Source organism: Urocitellus parryii, chromosome 6, assembly GCF_045843805.1.
Source record: "Urocitellus parryii isolate mUroPar1 chromosome 6, mUroPar1.hap1, whole genome shotgun sequence".
Classification (NCBI taxonomy): Eukaryota; Metazoa; Chordata; class Mammalia; order Rodentia; family Sciuridae; genus Urocitellus; species Urocitellus parryii.
This window is the reverse complement of record NC_135536.1, coordinates 131,647,559-131,657,248: the sequence shown is the minus strand read 5'-3', so window position 1 is coordinate 131,657,248 and position 9,690 is coordinate 131,647,559.

Sequence of the window (9,690 nt, the reverse complement as noted above, 5' to 3'; positions counted from 1 at the left end):
AATTTTTGAACATACAAAATATAAAATATAACTTCTAACATTCTTTTCTACCAATTCTAATATCTCTGTTAGTTCTGGGTTAGTTTTGATTTATTTATTAATTACAATATTATGGATTATATTTTCCTACCTGAGTTCAATTGAATTATCATTCACTTCATTATGGGTTGTAGTTTCTTTGCATGCCTGGTAATTTCAACTGGATGTTAGACATTGAGATTTCATATTTTTAATTGCTGATTATTTTTCATTATTATAGAGCTTTTGGAGATTTTTTTTGAAGATGTAGTTAAATTACTTGGAAACAGTTTAATCATTTTAGATTTTGCTTTTAAAATGTGTTAAGTGGAACTAGAATTGCGTGTTTTGTCGAGGAATAATTATTCCTCACTACCAAAGCCAGATTTTTTTTATTTTTAGCAATCTCCCTGATATCCACTGAATTATTTTTCTTGCTGGTAAATTGGCATTATTCTTGGCCCTTTGTGAGCACTGGTACTATTTGTTCTAATCCTTCCAGCTGGTTCTTTTCATGGCGTCAGGTAATTTTTTTCATACAAATGAACCTATCAGTACTCAGCTCAATCTTCAAGATGAGACCTTGGCAGATCTGTTTCTCTCCTCTCTGGTACAGGGTCCTAAAATTTCTAACTGCCTTAATTGTATAGGACTCTTAACTTCCATCTCTTCAATTAAGTGAGCCTATTCTGCTCTTCCTGGGTTCTCTTTCTTCTAACCGTTTGGAAACTTTCAAAACAGTAAACAGGGTCAATCATAGCGCTCTTCTTATCTCTTCATCTTTCAGAGATTTCTGTCTTTCATTGTCTTATGTTCAGTACCTTCAAATCTGTTGTTTATGTACTTTGTTCTGTTTATTGTTATTTCAGGCAGGAGGGTAAATCCAGTTCCTGTTAACTCCATCTTGGCTGGAAGCAAAAGTTCACATTTATTGTAATTCTTCACTCAACAATGTATACTATGTTCCTGGCATTTGAGTATGAAGAAGCTTTTGTTTCAGGACATATAACAAATAGCCCAGAAGGAAACTATTATAAATATCTGTACAAATGCTACTAGAGATTATATAAAGGGATTAGGTTACCCCAAGTAGGTGTCAAAGAGGAGATATTTAAACAAGAACTTGAAGACTGAGCAATAGTCCTTGAGGGCAGGATCTTGACTATGAGTGAACTCTGACCATAACTCCCAGTACACTTTAGCTTCATCAGTGATAGGGAACTGGGCAAAAGCAGACTTCAGTGTGAACACTAGAAAGTACTTCTGTACATCTTTCAAAGTTCAGAATCAAATGTGTAGTTTTCAATAGTCTTTTCATCTCCTTCCATTTTCAGCATACTTCATTTGCAACATGTTCACAAGGCATTGTAATCATTTCCCAGCTATAATAGAGGCAAGCTCATTCATCTTTATATCCTGGGTTTTTAATGCAAAGGAAATTTTGATAAGTGTTTGGTAAACGAATGAATGAATCACCAGTGAGCTAAAATAATAGGATTCGTTCCCTTTCTACAAAAAGTATGTATGCTTTCAGTGAAAACATTTTCAATGAAAAAGGGCTAAATGTTGAAAAAAACCCAAAACATGTTTTACAAACACCTTAGCATTTAGGAAGAGGAATTGTTGAATTTTCTTACAAGTTCTTTTAAAGGAAATGATGAGAAAGCATCAATTTGTCTCCTTTTTGATGGTATATAAAATAATGGTGCATCTAATGAAATATATTACTTGGTTTGGGGGAGATTTAATATATCCATTGGATGTATGTGTTGTGATCTCCTAGTATGTGGATTACTTTCATTTTCTTTAGGGTGCTATTTAGTAATTTCATCGTATTACTTTTTTAAAAAAAATTTTTAGTTGTAGAATAACACAATACCTTTTTTTGTTTATTTATATGTGGTATTGAGGATCTAACCCAGTGCCTCACAAGTGCTAGGCAAGCACTCTATCATTGAGCTATAGCCAATAAAGTCATTAGTATTAATTTTAATACAATTTTGCCAAACTTTTCTATATAAATTGGCATTTTGTGTTTCATTTGAAAACCTCCCTAGGTAAGATTTTCTCTTGCATTTTTTTCATTTCCCTCTCCAATTTGATAATTATCCCAGGTCCAATAAATAACTTCTCTTTTCCCCACTGATCTCCAATGCCCCTTGTGTCATACCAAGTGTGAGTCTGTTTCTGTGACATCTAATTTTTCTATTAGTCATTTTGCCTGATATTATACCAGTACCACACTATTTTAATTACTATAGCTTTATGATAAGGCCAGGTAGCTGGCAGGATAATCCTTACAGCTTTATTCTTCAAGATTGTCGTGGCTATTCTTGGTGTTTTGCTCTTCTATATACATTTTAACTATCAAGTACCATAAAAACTTATAAATATCTATTTTTCTTATATAGGGGCTTGAATTCAGTGCCTCATACATGCTAATCAAGTGCTGTACTATTGAGCTATACCCCAAATACTTAATTCCATGAAAAATGAAGTTAGCTCCCTTACAGTGCCTATTCTTATCTGTCCCTAATATGTTATGCTGTTTTAATTTCTTATATTGGTTCCTTAGTTATCGAATCTGTTTACTCTGGATAGGTCTACTGACTTCTATTTGAAAAAATTATTCCCCAGCTTTCTGCACCTCTTTTATTCATTCAATTGGCTGCATTTTAAACTTTATTCTCAGTTTACTAATTTTTTTCTTTTTTCTTTGTTTTTTTTTAATCTGATACATTCATTTAATGACTTTACTGGCTAAAATGAGCAATTTAGACTACTCATTCCCTATACAACTTGCCCATTTACATTAATTACATTACCTTTTCAGCATCGTGGAGATTCTGTTGTGGAGGCTTGACCTCAGCCCATACAACTCTCTAATGTGAATCCACTGGTGTTTCCCAAGGTCCAAACTCTGTCTGAAGACTTCTCCATACTAATTACACTGCCAAGGGTTCTCTACAGTGTAAATTCTTCAATGTTGAACAAGACTGGTGATTCTTTGGAAAGTATTTCCACATTCACATTTATAAAATCTCTTCCCTCCTGGATTTGGATGAAGGTATTCTTACATTCTCTCCCCAGGGTTCCATAAGGTTTCCTTGCTGAGCAAAGGCCTCCTCACAGTTATAACATTGATACATGTCGATTCTTTGATGTCACATAAGCCCACTACAGCTAAAAGCTTTCCCACATTCTTTATTCTGATAGCATTTTTTCTTGAAGTGGATCTCTTGATAGGAAAGGAAGAATCCATTATAAATAAAAGCCTTTCAAAACTTACTGATCTCAAAAATGTTCTCTTCATTGTGGACTTTCTGGTGTTGAGTAATGACTCACCAGTAACTAAAGCTTCTACTTTATACTGTAAAGATGTTATAGTTCTATAGAAACTCCTCCTACATGATTCAGCAGCTCTAGTACCTTTTTGTGTTGGGAGCAAGTGCTTATTTTCAATCTCAGTTACATTATCTGTGGGTCTTTCATTCAAGCTGTCTTCAATTTTTCCAGGACAACTGATGCCTCCTCTCCACATTCTGGATATTATCCCACCTAGAAACCCAGGCAGAGGTCAAGATTCTTCCAGCATCTGCTCATTGGTATGTATTTCTATTCTCAGCAACTGTAGGCAAAGTTCCCTGTATTTTCTAATTGCCTTGTGAAGTTGAGGTATTTATCTTCTGGCGGTAAAGAAGGAAAGTTTGAAGTTTGAAGAAAGATCTGTGACTTCTTTACCAGCCTGATTCTTCATCCCAAGCACAACACTCATACCCGACCATCAGTCACTATTACAGATCTTTCCCACAAGAGGATTCTCATTCTGGGATGAAAGAGCTCAGGAGAAGATTCACTCCAGGATGGAGTTCACACTGATTTTTTTCAGAAGTATTTCCTTGTAGCTACTCTTCTTTCTGAAACCACTTCTGCCACCAATGGTTAGCCACAAAAGTCAGATGGGCCCACAGTTCTAGGTCACATTGCTGCCTCCTACTGCTTCAGCATTTGGACTTCTCTAGGACTCTGGAGGTTTTCTCCTCTCTGGTCATTGCCAAGACTTTCCCTGCCCTAGTTGTTAGTCATTTTAATTGTCTCCTGTATATATAGATTGATTCTAAAAAATTTAAAACCAGTATCTAGTATGTATAGCTTGCATTTCCATAAATATCATTTATCATAGAATCAAAAAATTAGTTTGAACCCACAGAATAGGAAATGTAATCTTGTATTACAATGCCAATTAAAGAGGACTACTTCAAGGGTCAAGGTCAAATCTTTTCTTACACTCAAGCAGCTCTAACAAACATGTTGTATTTTCGTTTTTGTATTTCAACTATCATTCTCTTATAAAACTTTGCTTTCCTTAGTGTTTCTACTAACCTCTGTCATTTGACAAATGGAAGCATATACCACTGTATTTTTTGTGATGATCACCCAGCTTAATTTTAGCTTAACTGGAGCCTAGCTTTTGTTTCAAGGCATTCTTCTAACTCTCTGGCATCCTTTTTGAATGTGGATCCATTATTTCTCAGGTTTTCTGCATTGCTTTTCCTAGGATGAGTCCTTCTTACTAGCTCACATTTCATTCTTTCCAGAGAATATTCATAAGTAATTTTTCAGAAAAATGCAGTAAAATAAACATTACTTCTTACATGTATGAATACCTATTTTACTCTTCTATTTGTTTGGGTACAGAATTCTAGACTCAAAAAACTTTCTATTCACCTTTGAAGGTATTGTTTCAATGTCTTCTAGCATAATAATTTTGGCTAATAATAAAACATATACCAGCTGGGTGTGATGGCCCATGCCTGTTATCCCAGCAATTCGGTAGGTTGAGGCAGGAGGATTGTGAGTTCAAAGCCAGCCTCAGCAATTTAGTGAAGCCCTAAGCAGCTTAGCAAGACCCTGTCTCAAATCATTAAAAAAAAAAAAGTCTGGGGATGTGGCTCAGTGATTAAGCGCCTGTGGGTTCAATCCCTAGTACCAAAAACAAAACAAAAAACAAAAAATGCCAATCCAGTTCTCATACCTTCTTAAGTAACCTCTGTTTTCCTTCTTTGGAGGCTTTTTTGGGCTCTTCCTTTTAGGTTTAACCTTCCAAAATTTTGCAAGGCTGTGCACAGATGTGTATGTGTTTAAATATAGTTTGATTGTGTATGTATGTCAAAATATATTCTATTGTCATGTATAACTAAAAAGAATATTTTTTAAAATTTAGAACAAATAAAATTTTTTTTATTAAAGAAAGAGTGAGAGAGAGAGAGAGAGAGAGAGAGAGAATTTTAATATTTATTTATTTTTTTAGTATTTGGCGGACACAACATCTTTGTCTGTATGTGGTGCTGAGGATCGAACCCGGGCCGCACGCATGCCAGGCGAGCGCGCTACCGCTTGAGCCACATCCCCAGCCCACAAATAAAAATTTTTAAAAATTCAGTATGATTGGGTAGAATAGAGAAGGTTGCTTTTTCTGGCTGCTCCATGGCATGAAACCAAGAAAGCAGACAGGCAGCTTCTCAGCAAAGTAGGTGAACAAAAACAAACAAACAAACAAACAAAAAGGAGGGGTGAGGGGGACTTTACTGGAATTTAATTCTGGACATTCAAAACAGATCAGGGCTCAGGAGGCTGGATATAACAAAATAAAGAAGAAATCCCCAGTGCCATAGCCACTGCTGTGGCTGGAGGCAACAGCCAGAGAGGTCCCTCTGTGAGCAAAGTGGAGAGATAAGGGAATTAAAGGAACCCGCATTTTTAGGAGGACTGAGCTGTGTCTGGTTACAGAAAGTTGAAAGATCAAAGACACTGCTTGACTAAATTGAAAGGTGTGCTGCACAATATCCTTGTGTGGGAAAGAAACCACCATCTCTCCAGGCTGTGTGCAGAGGACAGAAGAAGGAACCATTTTACAGCTGCAGTGTGGGGGCCAGCAGTTAGGGGAGCTGATTCCTGACAAACCCGAGTTTGGCTAGAAATATAGGCCTGGAAAATTCACACTGCCTAAGTTACCAGGAGAAAATCAATTTTAGAAAGTTGTTTACACAGGGGATAGTGGAACCCCACCTGGCTCTCTCCCCATCCAGCCCATCTGCTTGCAGAACCCACTGGGAGAGTTGCAGCTGGCCAGGAATTTGAAAGGGCAGGAGTAGGAAAGACCAAGTTTGGAGACTGAACCCAAGACCAGGATATGTGAGGTCTGCAAGTGACATATTGGACTAAGAATTGGCTCCTCAACCACATGATGAGCAGAACCCAGGAGAGATTCCTTGGGTGTAGTCTTCCAGTGTGGGCTGGCAATTGCTGGGCCCTGGAAATGCACTGATTTGAAGTCTCCAGACCAACTGGCATTCAGTGAAGAATGGAGCCCACCTAAGCCTAAATCCTGCCTCCAGGAGTTCCAATTATGGGATTAACTCTCTTACCCTGTAGACTCCACCTAATACTGCTAAGAAGGGAAACTGAGAATCTTTTGAACTCAGACAGACACAATTCCTTAACCATTAATCAAGATTTTTTTTTTCTTTTTTTCTTTTCTCTGTTTAATTGTGACCTTAATTATTCATGTATATTTATATATATTCACATTTTTCTCATTTCTAGCATTTTTAAAGCCAGTTACTTTTCATGGATCAGTATTTTGAGGACTATGATATTTGATTAGTATATTTTACTTGTTTTCAATTCTTTTATTTTTATTTTTAAAAAGTTTTACTTTATATATTTTTTCTTTCACTTATCTGTTTCCCTTGATTCGCTTTCGTTTCTTCTGCTACTAGCCAATCTCTATTGTTGTCTCTTTCACTCTTCCTTTATTTTTATTTTACTTCTATCTTCTCTACTCCTCCCTCATAATCATCACATCCTACATCACTTCTGTTCTCTTCCAGTCCACCATTTGAATTGCAAACTCTTTTGCAGGCTGTGTGACCTGCATATGTAGCTTGAGACTCTTCTTGATCTCCCCTTTTCCTCTTAGAAAATGCATCTGAATTGAGGAGGAATTTCAGGGTGAATGGACTGTGCTACCTCTTATGTCCACTACTATTCAACCTGAAGTCAGACTAGATTGAAGGCAAGAAAGTGCCCTTTGTGCCTATCCAGCAGTTCCCTACTTAAGACTGGAGCACTCAGCCAGCCACTTAGGATTGGTCTAAAGCTCCCACTGCTCAGGCCACTGAGGGAGTTTCAGAGCTTAATTCCTGTTTGACATTTCATGATGTATAGTACCTCTATTTGCATGGTTCTGTATTCAACCATCAGCCTCCACTTCAAAATTCTTGGTGCCAATATAATATTCTGAGCTCTTAATTTCTTTCAATATCTAGTATACACACATTAAGAATATAAGATGTAAAAATATGCATTCTTTATCTTTGTCCTTGCTGCCTGGGTGCTGTACAATACTTCTTCCTTACCTGTAGTTTTATGTTGCAGTTTCAGTTATCTGTAGTTAGCAGCAATCTGAAAATATTACATGGAAAATTCCATAAATGAACAATTCATAAGTTTTAAATAACACGCCATTCTGCATAACATGACAAAATATCACACTATTCTGCTCTGTCCTGCCAGGATGTGAATTATCTTGGGAACAAATGGGAAAGTATGAAAGCCATTATTAAAACAATCATGTTAGGGAAGAGAAAAATGCCTACTAGATAGTAGAAAGTGATGGCAGGTTCAAAAGTATTGTTATTCCCTCATTTTCTTCAAAAGTATCACTAATAGGTCTGTGCTATGGCCTCCAACATATGGACAGCTTCTGGAAAGGCCTGAAGTGCATGCTGAGCAGTGTTGGTGTCACTCTGGGATTCTACAGCCACAAGGTGGGTGTGAGAACAGGGCAGCTATGCTGAAGGCTGAGCCTTATGAGGTAGGATTGATAGAATCAGCATTAGTTTCTAACTAAGAAGATAACAGGTTTCGGTTGTTGGCCAGTTTGTTATACCTTTGTTATACCTATATGAGCAATTTTTTGTATAAATAAAACAAAATAATATAAACAGCTGAAAATAAAGGGGTGAGTTATGAGAAACCAGAACAAAAAAAGAGAAGAAAAAAGGAATAACCACATTAACATCACATCACAGTTAGATCCAAATTGAAAACATGCAACATGATAAAACAAAACTGAGGTAAGGCCTAATTTACAAAGAACACAAAAATGATCATAGTCCTGTATGTTCATATGTAATTAAGTACATGATAAAACCACATTAGAAAACTAAACTACATTTAAATTATAAATTTTAGAAATAGACTGATGAAAGAAATAATTGCCTGGGAGCTGATTTCTAAAATCAATACACTTGAATATTAAAACCAATAACCCTGATATAATAGAGGTACACAAAATTTGAATTATAAATAGAAAATATACATTTTTATGACCATGGAATATGTATACATTGATCAGGTACTTGACAAAGAAGATAACCTTGATGAAAAAGTACAGAATTATTTGATTTAATAAAATAAAGTTAGAAAAAATAATAAGATCAAAAAAACAAACATCTAAAAAATGTATAATACTCTATTGTATAACTCTTGGATCAAAGAGAAAATTACAAGTAAAATTATAACCTACAGGACTCTGGGTTTCCTGTTCCTTACCTAAGGAACTTAAGAACCACTCTGTTCTAACAACAAGTAAAACGTAAACAAACTAAAAGATCAACAAATTTTCTTAGTGATAGCAAAAGTGAGGTACCAGGACAAACTATCCATAATATTGAAGATTCATACAGGTGGACACAAGATCACAATATACCCAGAAAGAAATCTCCATGGGAACAAATTCCAGGGTAGAAAAACCTGAACTCTAATTGACGAACTGCTGGAGACTCAGTGAGGACAAGTCTTGAGAGTTAAAAACTTCAGGAGGAAGCAGAAATAGGAAGCTCCCATGCTTATGTTGTTTTAACTCTGGATGTTTGATAAGGTTCTCATAATAAACACTGGAGAAAAATCCCTAAAGCTTCCAGGAGGAGGACAGAGGAAGAAACCATTTTGAAACATTTCCTAACGAAGTCCATCCTCAGGAAAAACTATATAATCAAAGCCTAAATTGCAGGTCTTTATTACATCTATTGACCTGGGAATAGGGAAATGCCCAATTCCAGCCTACTGTAATCATCCTGTTCCTTCTGTGGGTGAGGAAATTGAGCAACACCTAAGTTTATAACCCAGAGGCATGGGCTCATTAAAAAACCTAATCACAGGACTCTAAGTAACACTTCTCCCTCCATGCCTTACTACCACATTGCTAAAGGCATATTTATAGCAGATTTTTTTAACCCAGCTAAAAAGAAAAAATTGTAAGGCATGCTTAAAGGAAAATAGCACAATTTAAAGAGACAAAACAAGCATAAGAACCAGATATAGCAGGGATGTTGAAATTATCAGATAGGAAATTTAAAACAACTTTGATTAATATGCTAAGGGTTTTAACAGATAAAGTAAGCAGTGGTCAATGTAAGCAAATAAATAGAAACCCTGAGCCAGGTATGGTGGCACATACCTGTAATTACAATGATTTGGAAGGCTGAGGCAGGAGAATTTCAAGTTCCAGGTCAGCTTTAGCAACTCAATGAGATCCTGCCTCAAAATAGAAAATAAAAAGACTGGAGATGTACCTCAGTGAAAAAATGCCCTGGGTTCAAACTC